This window comes from Struthio camelus, chromosome 28 (genome assembly GCF_040807025.1).
Source record: "Struthio camelus isolate bStrCam1 chromosome 28, bStrCam1.hap1, whole genome shotgun sequence".
In the NCBI taxonomy this organism is placed as follows: domain Eukaryota; kingdom Metazoa; phylum Chordata; class Aves; order Struthioniformes; family Struthionidae; genus Struthio; species Struthio camelus.
Genome location: NC_090969.1, coordinates 7,906,009 through 7,919,159, shown reverse-complemented (window position 1 = coordinate 7,919,159; position 13,151 = coordinate 7,906,009). Strand labels below are relative to the sequence as shown.

Here is a 13,151-nt window from a genome sequence, read left to right as displayed (position 1 = left end):
CCCAGCCGGTGCCCGCTCAGCCGGTGCCTGCCGCTTGCCGCTTGCCGCTTGCCGCTTGCCGCTTGCCGCTTGCCGAGCCGTGCCGGCAAAGCCTGCCGCAGGGCCTCAGTGGCCAGGAGCGGATGCGCAGGGCAGCCTTGCCTCCTCCTCCCTGCATGGCCTGCGGTAGCTGCTCTCCTGCCTAGCTGGCTGCTGCCTGGTGTGAGCGCGACCAGGCTTAGAGAAGCTCCGCACTGCGGGGCCGTGGCACGGGCTGGCAATGCGCTGTGCTGCCTTGCCTGGTGCTGGGGCCCGTGTGACCTGGCTGCAGCCCCCCCCCAGCTCCTGGGGGAATGAGGTCCTGCCCTTCCCCCTGCCTGCCTCCCACCAGGAGTCCAGCCGGGTGCGCAAGCATGCCCTGCGCCTCTTCAAAGCCCTCATGGAGACTGTGGTGGGCAAATACAAGCGGTGCCTGAAGAAGCATGTGCAGAGGAGCCTTCTCCTGCTCTTCTTCCACCTGAGTGACCAGGCCCCCAGTGTGGCTCAGGTGTGCATTTCTGCCCTGCCCAGGGATGCAGGGAGGGTGACAGTGGCAGCCTGTGGGTGAGCTGCTGTCTCTGCTGCCCCGCGTGCTGGTGCCCATGGCCACCTCTGCCTGCTGAGGCAGAGAGAGCGCAGGCTGTCAGGGGCCAGGGACAGCTCTGCGGGCACAGGCAGGGGAGGCAGGGCACTGGTTCCCCTGGCCCGCCGCAGGCCATGTCTCCCCTCAGCACTGCTCCTCTGCAGGCCTCGCAGGAAACCCTCCTGGGAGCAGCACAGTTCCTCAGGTGGAACCAGCTCTGGTACCTGACGCAGACGCTGCAGACCTGGAGGATTGGCGAGTGCCTGGTAAGGACAACCGCAGAGCCCCTGGGAGCCAGCTGGAGGAGGCCAGAGGCCCATGCGTGGGGTGCCTGTGCCCTTCCCGCACTGCTGCAGCCCCACCTCCCAAGCCCGCAGGCTGGAGCTGCACGCACGCTCCCTTTCCGCCGACCCCCAGGCCCAGAGGGGCGCGGGAGCGGTGCCCTTTGCCCGCACGGAGCCCCAGGATGCTGCGGGGGCTCCAGGCCTGGCTGGGCCTTGGCAGCAGGGTGCGGAGGTTCTCAGCGCCGCCAGGCCACCCTTTGCCCTCTGCTGCCCCTGAAGCTTAGCATCCCACGGCTCCTGTCAGGGGGCGCTGAGTGTCCTGGGAGGGGAGGAAGGGGGAGGCTGGCCCTGGCAGGAGGCAGCGGCTGGGCTGCCCGGCGAGGGTCTGCCTCAACCGTGTGGCCTTGTGCTCTCTCCAGCTGGGGCAGGACAGGAGCAGGGCAGAAAAGTACCTCTGCCAGAGCCTGCCGTACCTGGAGAGCCCGCAGGCGGCCTTGCGGGAGTTGGCCGTGAGGTTCATAGGTGAGCCACAACGCGCGGGACCCCTCTCTGTCCCAGAGTTCCTTGGTCGCGCTGGGAGTGATGGCCGCCGAGGCAGGGCTGGCGATGTTGGGGGCTGGTGGGAGCCTCATTCAGCCCCCCAGGCCCTGCATGGGTGCTGCGCCTCAGGGACCACGGCGGGCCCAGCCCTGCCCAAGGGGAGGAGGGCGCGTGGCCAGAGTGGCAGGGCTGGATGGGAGCTGTGCTGCTGGGGCCACGAGGTGTGATGGGCCGTGTGTGCCTAGGGCTCGCCGCGCAGCACATGAGGAACAGGAGCGCAGAGAAAGTCACCGCCATCCGCACTTGTGAGTGAGGGCAGCGCTGGGTCATGCGGGGCTGGAGCGGGGTGAGGAAAGAGCTGGGAGCTGTGCTCGCCTTGCCTGGCCTGCCTCAGGCGAGGAGCGCTCTGTCTCCCCGCGTGGAAGGCAGACATTGTGGGGTACTGTGGGGGAGTTTGGGCCTTTGTGAGCAGTGATTTCCAGCGGATGCCCCTGCTCCCGCTTGGCCCAAACAAGAGCAGGGGTGGGGACAGCCCTGTGGGCAGGGCAGGGCAGGCTGGGGCTCTCTGCAGCTCCCTGGCCTTGATGTCTGCTCTGTTTCTGTCTGTCTCAGTCCTCCAAGAGGTGCTAGAGGACGGCAGGCCCTCGATCCGCTGCCTGGCTGCTCAGACCGTCCTGATCCTGGATGCCGTGCAAACACGGGAGCCGTCAGGAGGCCGATGCCAGCCGCTATGCTGCAGGCTGCGGAGACTGTGGGAGAGGTGGAGGCCTCCCCCGGGAGACGACTCTGTTTTAGCACAGCTCCAAGAACGCTCCCAAATGCTCCGTGCTCTGCACGCCGAAGACACCTGAGTGTGCCAGGCAGCCGGGGGCATTCCTGGCACCTGCCCCTGCCTGCAGCATAACTGCTCGCCCTCTGGCACCTCCCCTCGCTGGCCTCGTGCTACAAGTTCACCTCGTAGTTGTGCTCCCAGCAAAGAGCAGCCCTTTTCCCCCATGAGTGCAGGTGTCTTTTCTTTTGGCGCGACAAAGGCAAGCGAGAGAAATGGGCCATGCAAAGGCCCAGGATGTGCCCCAGCAGCTCTGTGCCACCCGGCCCTGCATCGTCGGTGCCGGCAGAGCTGCCTGTCCAATACCCCTGCACCAGCCGGCGTGCGCAGGCCACCTTCTGCTGCCCCATGGGGTAAGGGTGCAGGCCGTGCTGTGCGATGAGGTGAAGGACAGGCTCCTCTGGGAAAGACTTCCAGGCATCGTAGATGTGCTTTGGGTTTTTCTGCCTCTCAGCAGGCCTCAGGGCTCCCCGGGGCTGCGTGGTGCCAGGTGGGGAGACTGCAGCGTGTGCCCTATGTTTGGGGTGGTGACTGCCTTGTGCCAGCATGTGTTCCCAGGGCAGTACTGGTGCTCAGGCCCTGGGACTGCCCCGGGGGACAAGTAGAGAGAGAGGGAGCTGCTGGGGCACGTGGGCAGCGTGAGGAGCTGCAGCTGCTTGGGGCCAGGCAACTCCTGCCAGTGCCAGGGCTGCAGGTGTCGGTGGGGGAAGAGGTGAGGCCTTGGTCTCTGGGCATGGCAAGAAGGTGGCCAGTGCCCGGAGCGATGACGCTGGGCGGGATGAGGCTGCAGAAGGGGGCTGTGCCCTGAAACATGGGCAGGAGGCTCGTGAAGGCACTCTTGCCTGGTCCACGGGGGGGGGCGCCTCGCGTGCCTGAGCGCTCACCTGAGCCCAGCGTTGCCTCAGGAGTTGCTCCTCTGCAGCCAGCAGAGCATGGATGCTTGGGGAGCGCAAGCGCTGTAATCTCTCCCTTCAGCTGAGGCTAGAGGTGTAACAAGAAATTGCCACGGATCACTGGCAGCTGAGGGCAGCTGAGAGGCTGCCCCCTCTCAGCGGGACCACACTAGGGTTGCCGCAGGGTGCCAGTGGCCTGCCTCTCAGCAGAAGAGCAGCCAGAAGTTGCCCCCAGCCAGGCTTTGCGGGGGTGCAGAGCAGGGCCCAGGGCAGCAGAAGGCAACACAGGCAAGGGGGAGAAGGAAAAGAGTGGAAGAAGGGCAAGCTGGGCATTGGCCATGTTTTCAGGGAGCCCAGGCTGGCCCTTTCCAGCCAGCCGTTGCAGGAGGAGGCAAGGCTGGTCAGGTGTTCTGCCAGCAACGGCCCAAAGCTGCTCGAAGCTGCTCAGTGCCCATCCCCAGGCACATGCTGTCCCTGGAGATCCCCTGAGCTCTCCTGAGGGCTTCAGTGCCCCTCCAGAAGGACTGGCATCTGTCATCAGCACTGTCACCTGTGGGACAGCCCCAGGCAGGCAGTTCAGAGACCGTTCCCCATCTTTCCGGCCCTGGACACCAGGAAATGAGCCTTGGATCCAGCTCTTGGTCCCTAACATATCACATGGAGTCTCTGAGCTCACGACCCAGAGCCCAGGGAGTACCCAAATAGAACACCAAGCCCTTTAGTGGTGCATTCCCTTGAGCATATTTTCGACTTCATCTTGTGACAAAAAGCCTGACTTCAGGCGCGTCACAGAGGAGATCCCCTTTTATTATGGAAATGTTATTCTGGAAGCCATATGGGTGCAAGGCCTGGTCCTTCCTGTGATCTCAGGAATGCACCACGTTACGAGAGCACTTAGGCCATATACACACATCAGAGCACAGCAGGACTTTGTGGAAATGAGGAGAAGAGTCTTTGCGAAGAGGAAACTCCTGCTGCTGTTGGTGGCCGTGTCTCCATGCAAAGGCTGCAGCAAGGATGCCCAGTGGGAAGTTTGGGGATGGTTCTGAGGAGCACCTGGTCTGTCCCCACTGGCTGCATCAAGGCTCTCCTCCCCTCCACTCCACTCCCGCTCCACTATGAGCACTGGAGCACTGAAGAGGGAAGGGAGAGAGGTGCGAGTTCACACCCTGCCTGTGGCCAGGGAAGCTGAGCTCTCCTAATGGACATGAGACCCATGGTCTCATCCTGTCTGTCCTCGTCTGAGCCTGACTCTGTGCCCCTGAGCGCCCTTGCTGTCAGTGCCAAAAGAGACACTGCAAAGGGAAATTCTCATTGCCCTGAGGGCATCCAAGAGAGCTCAGACTAGTGGACTCTGAGGTTCCCCCATCTCTGCTGAGGAAGCAGGAAGCCAGGCTTCCTGCTTCAACACGGTCTCTGGGTCAGATTGAAATGAAAGATCCCAGAGGAGAAGTGGCACGAACCCCAACTTTTTGTTTTTCACAAAAATGTATCAGAGCAAAGTAAGAAAAAAAAAGAAATGAGCAACACAAGGCCTTGATGTCAAATGTCCTGTGAATGATGAGTGGAGGCACATGGGATGGTTATTGGTGCTAACATTGTACTTGTTGAACCAGTTTCTTCTGTGCATCCTTGAGCTCCCTGTTCCTCAGGCTGTAGATGAGAGAGTTCATCACCACATAGAGAACAGACATGGCCAAATCCAGAGGTGGGGAGGAGACAGACGGGGGCTTCCGGTAGGCAAATATGCCAGTGCTGACAAACAGGGAGACCACGGCCAGGTGAGGGAGGCACATGGAGAAGGCTTTGTGCCGGCCCTGCTCGGAGGGGATCCTCAGCACAACTGTGAAGATCTGTACGTAGGACAGCACAGTGAAAACAAAACACCCAAAGCCTAAACAAACACTAACCACAAGAAGCCCAACTTCCCGGAGGTATGAGTGTGAGCAGGAGAGCTTGAGGATCTGGGGGATCTCACAGAAGAACTGCTCCACAGCATTGCCTTGGCAGAGTGGTACTGAAAATGCGTTGGCAGTGTGCAGGAGAGCATTGAGAAAGCCGCTGCCCCAGGCAGCTGCTGCCATTTTGACACAAGCTCTGCTGCCACCCAGGAGGGTCCCATAGTGCAGGGGTCTGCAGATGGCAACGTAGTGGTCATAGGCTATGACAGTGAGAAGAGAATACTCGGCTGAAATGAAAATAGTAAAGCAGACCTGGGCAGTGCATCCCGAGTAGGAGATGGTCGTGGTGTCCGTGAGGGAATTGGCCATGGATGTGGGGACAGTGGTGGAGATGGAGGCCAGGTTGAGGAGGGAGAGATTAAAGAGGAAGAAGTCCATGGGGGTGTGGAGGTGGTGGTCGCAGGCTACGGCGGTGATGATGAGGCCATTGGCCAGGAGGGCAGCCAGGTAGATGCCCAGGAAGAGCGAGAAGTGCAAGAGCTACAGCTGCCGGGTTTCCGCAAAAGGCAGGAGGAGGAACTCATTGAGGGAGCTGCTGTTGGACATGGTATTCCCTCCAGGCACATGGGACTGTGCAAGGAGGAAAAGACAGGGACAAGTCAGGAGAGACGACTTTGTTCACAGCTCTTTCTCTTTCTCACAGACACCCCCCAACACACACACACACACACACACACACACACACACACACAGACTGCTTTTCTCCCAGGCAGGACCTTCACTCAGCTCCCTGTCTGGAGCTGCAGCTTGGGCTGGCTGCGTGAGCCATGAGGAGCCGGGACGTGTGCCTGCAGGCTGCAGAGGGGTCAGTGCTGCTGGAGTGTAGGAAGTCTGTTGAACATCTTCACATGCAGTTTGGAGGCATTTGGAGCACAAAAGCAACAGCTTCAATGCTAGGGGGATTGTTTGCTTCTTTGTCTGCTCTGCAGAGTAGGAATAGGCAGCCTTTCCGTTGCTCCCAGGGTGAAGACTAGTGAGCCCTGAGAGGCACAAGCTCTCCCTGTGCCCCAGGACAGAGCCAGCACACTGGTTTCCACAGCAGTCCCAGTGCCAGCTGCCTTGGGTGAGCACCTCTCTCAGCTAGAGGACAAGCTCAACCACAAGTTACCTTTAAAGGAACGTGGCCTGTGCTGGCAGTGGTGTCCACCTGCAAAGCACAGCTCTCCAAACTCACCTCCCTTTCTCTGCTCAGACATTCCGAGAGTGATGGAGAGGGGGTGACACAGCACATGGCTCCGATGATCAGAATAAGGACTCTGGCATGGCTCTCATCCTCAGTTTCTAGTCACAAACACACCAGGCTTTTGCAGCTGCCCACATACAGTCATCCCCAGCAGCATTTCCACATCCTTAGCACCTCTCTGCGGCTTCTGCATGGGACATTCAGCTATCACAAATGTCCTACACAAGAGCTAAGCCCTTCTGGACAGCAGCACACAACTCAGCAGCACATCCCAGGGAGGGTCAAGGGTCTTAAAGGTGGCATCTCCTGAATCAGCTCATTCCCCCTTCCTCTGCTGGGTGGGAGAGGAAAGATGCAGGGGGCTTGCTGGGGGAAAGCATCTGCATGCTGGGGCTGGCCGAGAACAGTGATGGCAAGGTGATGTTGGTGCTGTCTGCAGGCTGAGGGGTCGCGTAGACAATTGCTGCGGTTCCTTGCAAACCTAGTCATCCCTCAGTGTGGTGGTGACCAGGCTTAGTTTCTTGCCTAAACCTGACTGCTGCATTTCCACTCCCACCATGCAGACGAGTGCTCTTGAGAACTCCACTCTCAAAATGTCCTCCTGGTGAGCGGGAGCTGTGGGCAGCCCTGGCCCACGCAGCACCCTCTCGACAGGAGAATGGACCTGCCCTGCTGGGGGAAACCCCTCTCACCCAGAGCTTCTCCCTGCAGCGCTGTGCTCCCCGGGCAGGCTGAGTGCTGATCTGCGTAGGTGGCAGAGTCACTGCCCCGGGCACACAGCACCCTGGGGTGCAGGGACGCTGCTCTGACTGATGAACCTGGGCAGACCTGGGAGCACAGCCCAGCTTCACACCCTGGCTGCATCCCTGGGAGAAGGCAGCAGGATGCCCTGTGCCTCAGACAGTGTGGCAGGAAATGCTCCTTTGAAGCATCTCCTCCTCCTCCTCCACACTGGAGAAGCTGCAAGAGCGATCCTTAAAATCTCTGCCAGACATGGGATGGGGTGGCTTCAGAAGACCCCCTCCAGGAACCTCAGTAGTGTTGCCCTGCAGCCAGAGACTTACCATGCAAAGGGCTGTGCAGATTTCTCCTGCAAGGAGCTCTCCTCTCTCCTCCCACTCCACACTGCCTCTCACTTCTCTCCCTCTTGCCTCATCTCCTGTCAGCAGCAGCAGGCAGTGCCCGGAGCCCCACTGCTCTTGGCAGAGGAGTTGCTGCTGCCCAGAGCTGTCTCTCAGCCATGCTGCCCGGTTGCCAGCAGCTCCCTCGGTCCCCAGAGCCTGGCCCCGCTCAGGAGCAGAGGCCAAGCCAAAGGCGTGACTTTCTCTGCCCCCTGGGCTCCCTGGAGATTTCCCTGGGGCTCCAAGGCTGGCAGCTCCTGAGGGGCAGCAGGGCCCCTTCAGGGAAAGGCTCTGGCAGCTGGAATAATCACCTACAGTCCCTCCCTGCACTGTGGAGAGAGACTGATTTCAGCAGTGTGCTTGATCCCATCAGGGGACAGAGGTGGAGAGGGGTGGACATGCTCCCCTCTCTCGTCTGCTATTCCTGTCCCATTACTGGGCAGGAGACCCAGAGAGTGGCAGAGAGGGGGTCATTTCCCCTGCGTAGGGCAGTGATTCAGAGGAGGAAATGCAGGTGTTTAACCTCAGCTGAGAAGGCCTTGGGCAGGAGGGGGATTCAGCTCCCTCCCAGGCAGGCCACAAACCCACCGGAGGTGGGCTTCCTCTGACCTCAGTTTTGGTGTGCCCAAGAGAGCTGCCTGCATGCAAGGCCTTGCCTGAGCTTCCACGAGAAGCACTAGGGATGGAGGGGGGAGTCAGTGACTCATACCCAAACCCCTGGTGACAGCTGAGGTTCCAGGCTTGGTCCAAGTCATGTGTGTGGGTGTCTGCCAGCTCTGATGGAGCAATTCTGAGAGACCCCCATCCTGCCTGAGCCTCAGCTGTGGGCCAGAGGGGTGGTGGGGCAGGTTCCCTCGGCCATCTAAATGACACAAAATTTTCTTGGGCCATCGGAACCTTTCAATGGAGCCTGCAGAGCTGTTCAGCTGACCCAAAGGAGGAGTTCACTGTAAGGAGAGCCGGGTCGCTCTCTAGGCTCCACCAGCTGTATATACTGCAGCTCAAGTCACTTCAAAGCTAAGGCCCATGCACCTCCCGGCATTGCAGACACTTCAGTTAATTCAGGACGCTCATTTTCAGGGAATAAAAGAGGCCTCTAGTGCCGTGCCAGGTGCCCGGGGTGCCCAGCACAACCACATGTGGCTGGCACAGACCACACAGGACCTCCAGGGAAGCCCTGTGCTGGTGGAGTGGGTTCAGGGCAGATGTCACAGGATCTCTGAAAGGGGTTTAAGTCCTGTGTGCCAGCAACTGAACACCAACTCCATGGCATGGAGGGAAGGTCCATCCCAGCTACACCCAGGGGTGCTGCAGGATTGGGAGGCACATCACGGCAAGAGTCTCCACTCGTGTGCCTATGCTCTCCAACCCTGGTGGGTCTCCTCTTCCTGAACCTTCTCACCCAATGCTCTGAACAGTGACCAGGCTAACAATGTCCACACTGTGGATAGATCAAAGGCTGTCCTACCCCAGGGACCTTCTCAGCAGCAGCTTGTCCTTCTTGGACATCCTCTTCAACTCTGACACAGGCCCCAAGGTGCTTTGGAGTCACCTGGGGCAGCAAACCCTCTCCTACCAGGGCTGTCTGACCCGGCTGAGTTTATCTCTGGCTTTGGGGACTGCCGGGTTTGCTCTCTTCTTCAGCCTCTGACTTCAGCACCACCTTGCCATGTGCCAGCCACTCCAGTATGTCTCTGCTAGGAAGTAAAGCCTTTGCATACACTGTGCCCTGGGCACTCTGTAACAGGTTTACCTGTCATAAGGCTGCACTTGGCCCTGGTGCCACAGCTGAGCTCGAATGTGTGCTGCAGCTCGAATGTGTAGCAATGCCCTCAGCCTGGGGAACAGGCAAGAGGAGCTGGAGCCTGTGTGCTGTCACAGAAATGTGGCATTGTTGGAGTAACTGCTAAGACATGATGGGACAGCTCACACAATGACAGAGCTGCGACTGATGGCTAAAATTCCTTCAGGAGAGACCAGGAGGGAAGGTGAGGAGGGGGGATGCCCTTTGGGTGAAGGGGAAGCCCAGCTGTATGGAGCTCTTCTGTGGGATGGACAAAGGGAGGCAGCTCTGCAGGGCAGAGGAGCTGAGGGATTTGGACAACAGAGACCTGCTGAAGATGGAAGGAGAAGTGGCAAGGTGTGCACGGGGGGACCGAATAACTCCATGCCCAAATAATCACCAATGCTCCCTCTCTAAACCGTGGAGAGAGACCCATTCCAGCATTGTAATTTCCCTCATCAGAGATGGTTATCTACGAGAGGTGGAAATGTCCCACTCTGGAGGTCCCTCTTCCCATCTCTTAACAAGGCAACACGCATATACAGGGAAAAGAAGGGAAGCCATTTACCCATGGTTCAGGTATTGATTCAGGTAAATCAATCTAGCATCTCATGCCTGTATGGAAGCCCCTGTGGTGGAGTGGGACTCAGCTCTCTCCCATGAATTCCACAAACACCGAGGAGGTGGGATTCCCCTTGCCCAAGCTGGAGTGCGCACACCAGAGATGTCTGCACGCGAGCTGCTTGTCTAAGCTCCCATTATAATCACCGGAGATGGAGGGTGGGAGTCAGTTGCCCACACACAAACACCTGGTGATATTTGAAGAGACAGAGGTGGTGCAAGGCATGTGCCAGTGTCTGCTGGCTCTGATGGAGCGCCTGTGAGACCCCTATCCTCCTAAAGCATGAGCTGGGGGCCAGGTGGGGAATTCCCTTGGCCGTCTCCAAAGACCCCAGAGGCCTAATGCTGCTAGAGCACCACTCACTATGAAGCTGAGACACAAGCAGATCCCTACAGTGCAAAAATCCTCAAGTAATCCCATGCAGACACTTGATTTAATGACATAGAAATTGGCTGGCAGGGCCATGTCAGATGCTTGGGGTGTCCAGCACTACTGCACGTTTCTAGCAGATACAGCCTGGCTCCTAGAGGAAAACCATACCCTTTGGGAGTGGTGCTGGGCAGATGCCCCAGGGCACCTTGGGTTTCCTTCCTGTGCCCAGACAACTGAATCCTACCTCCACCTTCAGGCACAGTCTGTACTGTCAACATCCAAGCGTGCTGCATTAGTGGGAGGCACATCACAGCAAGGTCTCCACTCATGGCCCTGTGCTCTTAACACCTTCTAGTTCTCTTCTCCCTGGCCCTCTGTTCACCCCCAGGTGATATGAACTGGGCCTGTGCTGATGATGTCCCCAGGGTGGCTGGATCGCAGGCTGTGCAGGCCAGGGACTTCTTCAGTGGCACCTTGTCCTTCCTGGAGATTGGTTCACCTCTGTCACAGGCCCCCGTGTGCTCCAGACTCAACTCAGGCAGCAAACCCCTCTCCTGCCACTCCTGCACAGCCCAGCTCTGTTTCTCCCTGGCCTTGGGCACTGCAGCATTTGCTCTCTCAGTGGGAACCTCCTTTCACCATTACATTGCCCCCTGCTTTGTCTACCAGCACGTCTCTGCTCTGAAGTGGGGCCATCGCACACACAGTGTCCTTGGCCCTTGGGAACAGGTTTCACCATGACTAATCTGACTGAAACATTGCTAGAATAACAGAGTTGTGGTGGGATCTCTTGCACGATAGGAGAGCCTACGATAGTAGGGGCAGTCTCCTTTAAGCAACATGAGGAACTCTGTGGATTATAGGCCCTTGTTCTTAGGGAGGGGACTTTAATCCCGCTGACATTCAATGGAAAGGCAAAGAGCAGAGTGCAAGCAGGCCAGGATGTTTCTGGAGGGCATCAGGGACAACTTCTTTGCACAAATGCACAGCGGGCCAATACTCGTGATGCTTCTTTGTATGTGGAAATTTCAAGGAGGGAGGAACTGCTCAGGGACAAGATAGTCAGTGTCAGCCTTGCCTGAGGTGACCATGAAAAGTAGCATTCCGGATCCTGAAGGGAGTGAGGAGGGATAGTAGCAGAGCACAGACCCTGGCCTGCGCTCAGAGGAGCAGAGGAGCAGTAAAAGAATAAAAAGGAAAATGTGGGCTCACTGCTGGATTGGTTAGGGAATCTAGGAACAGCAGACACAGGTAGGCCTGAGGAACTGAATGACTTCTTGGCTTCAGTCTTCACCAAGAAGGTCTCCCGGGCTGTTGTGCCTAGAGTCAGAACTCCAGTGGAAAAAACCTACCAACAGTGGAAGAGGGTTGAGTGAGGGATGAGTTGCAAGAACTCAGCCCATACAAGTTTAAGAGATTGGATGGGCTGCATTTGAGGCCAGGGAGAGGGCTGGCTGCTCTCACAACAAGGCCACTCACTATCATCTTGGAAATGTTGTGGAGGTCCCGATGAGCAGAAAAAGGAATATGTTGTGCCCATCTTCCAAAAAGGCCACAAGGACACCCCAAGGAGCTGCAGGCTGTTCAACTACACTTTGATGAGGAGTGTGTCATGGAGTGAATCTTCTTGTACCACACTTGTGGGCACATGAGGGAAAACGTGGGCCCGCTGCTGAATGGGGTGGGTGCCCTGGTGACAAAGGATACAGAGAAGGCAGAGTTATTGAATGCTGCCTTTGTTTCAGTCTTCACTGCTAAGGCAAGTCCTCAGGAATTCCAGACCTTGGAGACAAGAGAGGAAGGCTGGAGAAAGGAAGACTCTCCCTTGGTTGAGGAGGATCAGGTTAGAGATCTTTTGTCCAAACTGGACATCCATAAATCCATGGGCCCCGCTGGGATGCACCCACGAGTGCTGAGGGAGCTGGCGGATGTTATCGCTAGGCCACTCTCCATCCTCTTGGAAAGGTCCTGGAGATCAGGAGAGGCCCTGAGGACTGGAAGAAAGCCAGTGTCACGCCAGTCTTCCACAAGGGTAAGAAGGAGGAGCCAGGAAACTCCAGGCCTGTCAGCCTCCCCTCCATCCCTGGAAAGGTGATGGAACAGCTCCTCCTGGAGGTCATCACTAAGCATGTGGAGGACAAGAAGGTGATCAGGAGGAGTCAGCATGGATTCACCCAAGGGAAATCATGCTTGACCAATCTGATAGCCTTCTATGGTGGAGTGACTGGCTGGGTAGATGAGGGGAGAGCAGTGGATGTTGTCTCCCTGGACTTGAGCAAGGCTTTGGACACTGTCTCCCATCCCATCCTCCTAGGTAAGCTCAGGAAGTGTGGTCTAGACGAGTGGACAGTGAGGTGGCTTGAGAACTGGCTGGATGGCCGAGCTCAGGGGGTTGTGGTGAATGGCGCAGAGTCGAGTTGGAGGCCTGTGGCTAGTGGTGTCCCCCAGGGCTCAGTCCTGTGTCTTGTTCAATGTATTCCTCAATGACCTGGAGGAAGGGACAGAGTGCACCCTCAGCAAGTTTGCTGATGGTACTAAACTGGGGGGAGGGGCTAACACGCCAGAAGACTGTGCTGCCATTCAGAGGGACCTGGACAGGCTGGAGAGGTGGCGGAGAGGAACCTCCTGAAGTTCAACAAAGGCAAGTGCAAGGTCCTGCACCTAGGCAGGAATAATCCCATGCACCAGGACAGGCTGGGGGTTGACCTGCTGGAAAGTAGCTCTGCCGAGAAGGACCTGGGAGTGCTGGTGGGCAACAAGTGAAGCATGAGGCAGCAGTGTGCCCTTGTGGCCAAGAAGGCCCATGGTATGCTGGGGTGCATTAGGCAGAGTGTTGCCAGCAGGTGGAGGGAGGTGATCCTGCCCCTCTCCTCAGCCCTGGGGAGGCCTCACCTGGAGTACTGTGTCCAGTTCTGGGCTCCCCAGTACAAGAGAGACATGGCACTCCTGGAGAGAGTCCAGC

General features: G+C 58.1%; 1 pseudogene; it reads right to left on the bottom strand.

Moving 5' to 3' along the window:
• Window positions 1-4,739: 4,739 nt before the first annotated feature.
• LOC138062532 (olfactory receptor 14C36-like) lies at window positions 4,740-5,654 on the bottom strand (annotated as a pseudogene).
• Between the last annotated feature and the right edge of the window lie 7,497 nt (window positions 5,655-13,151).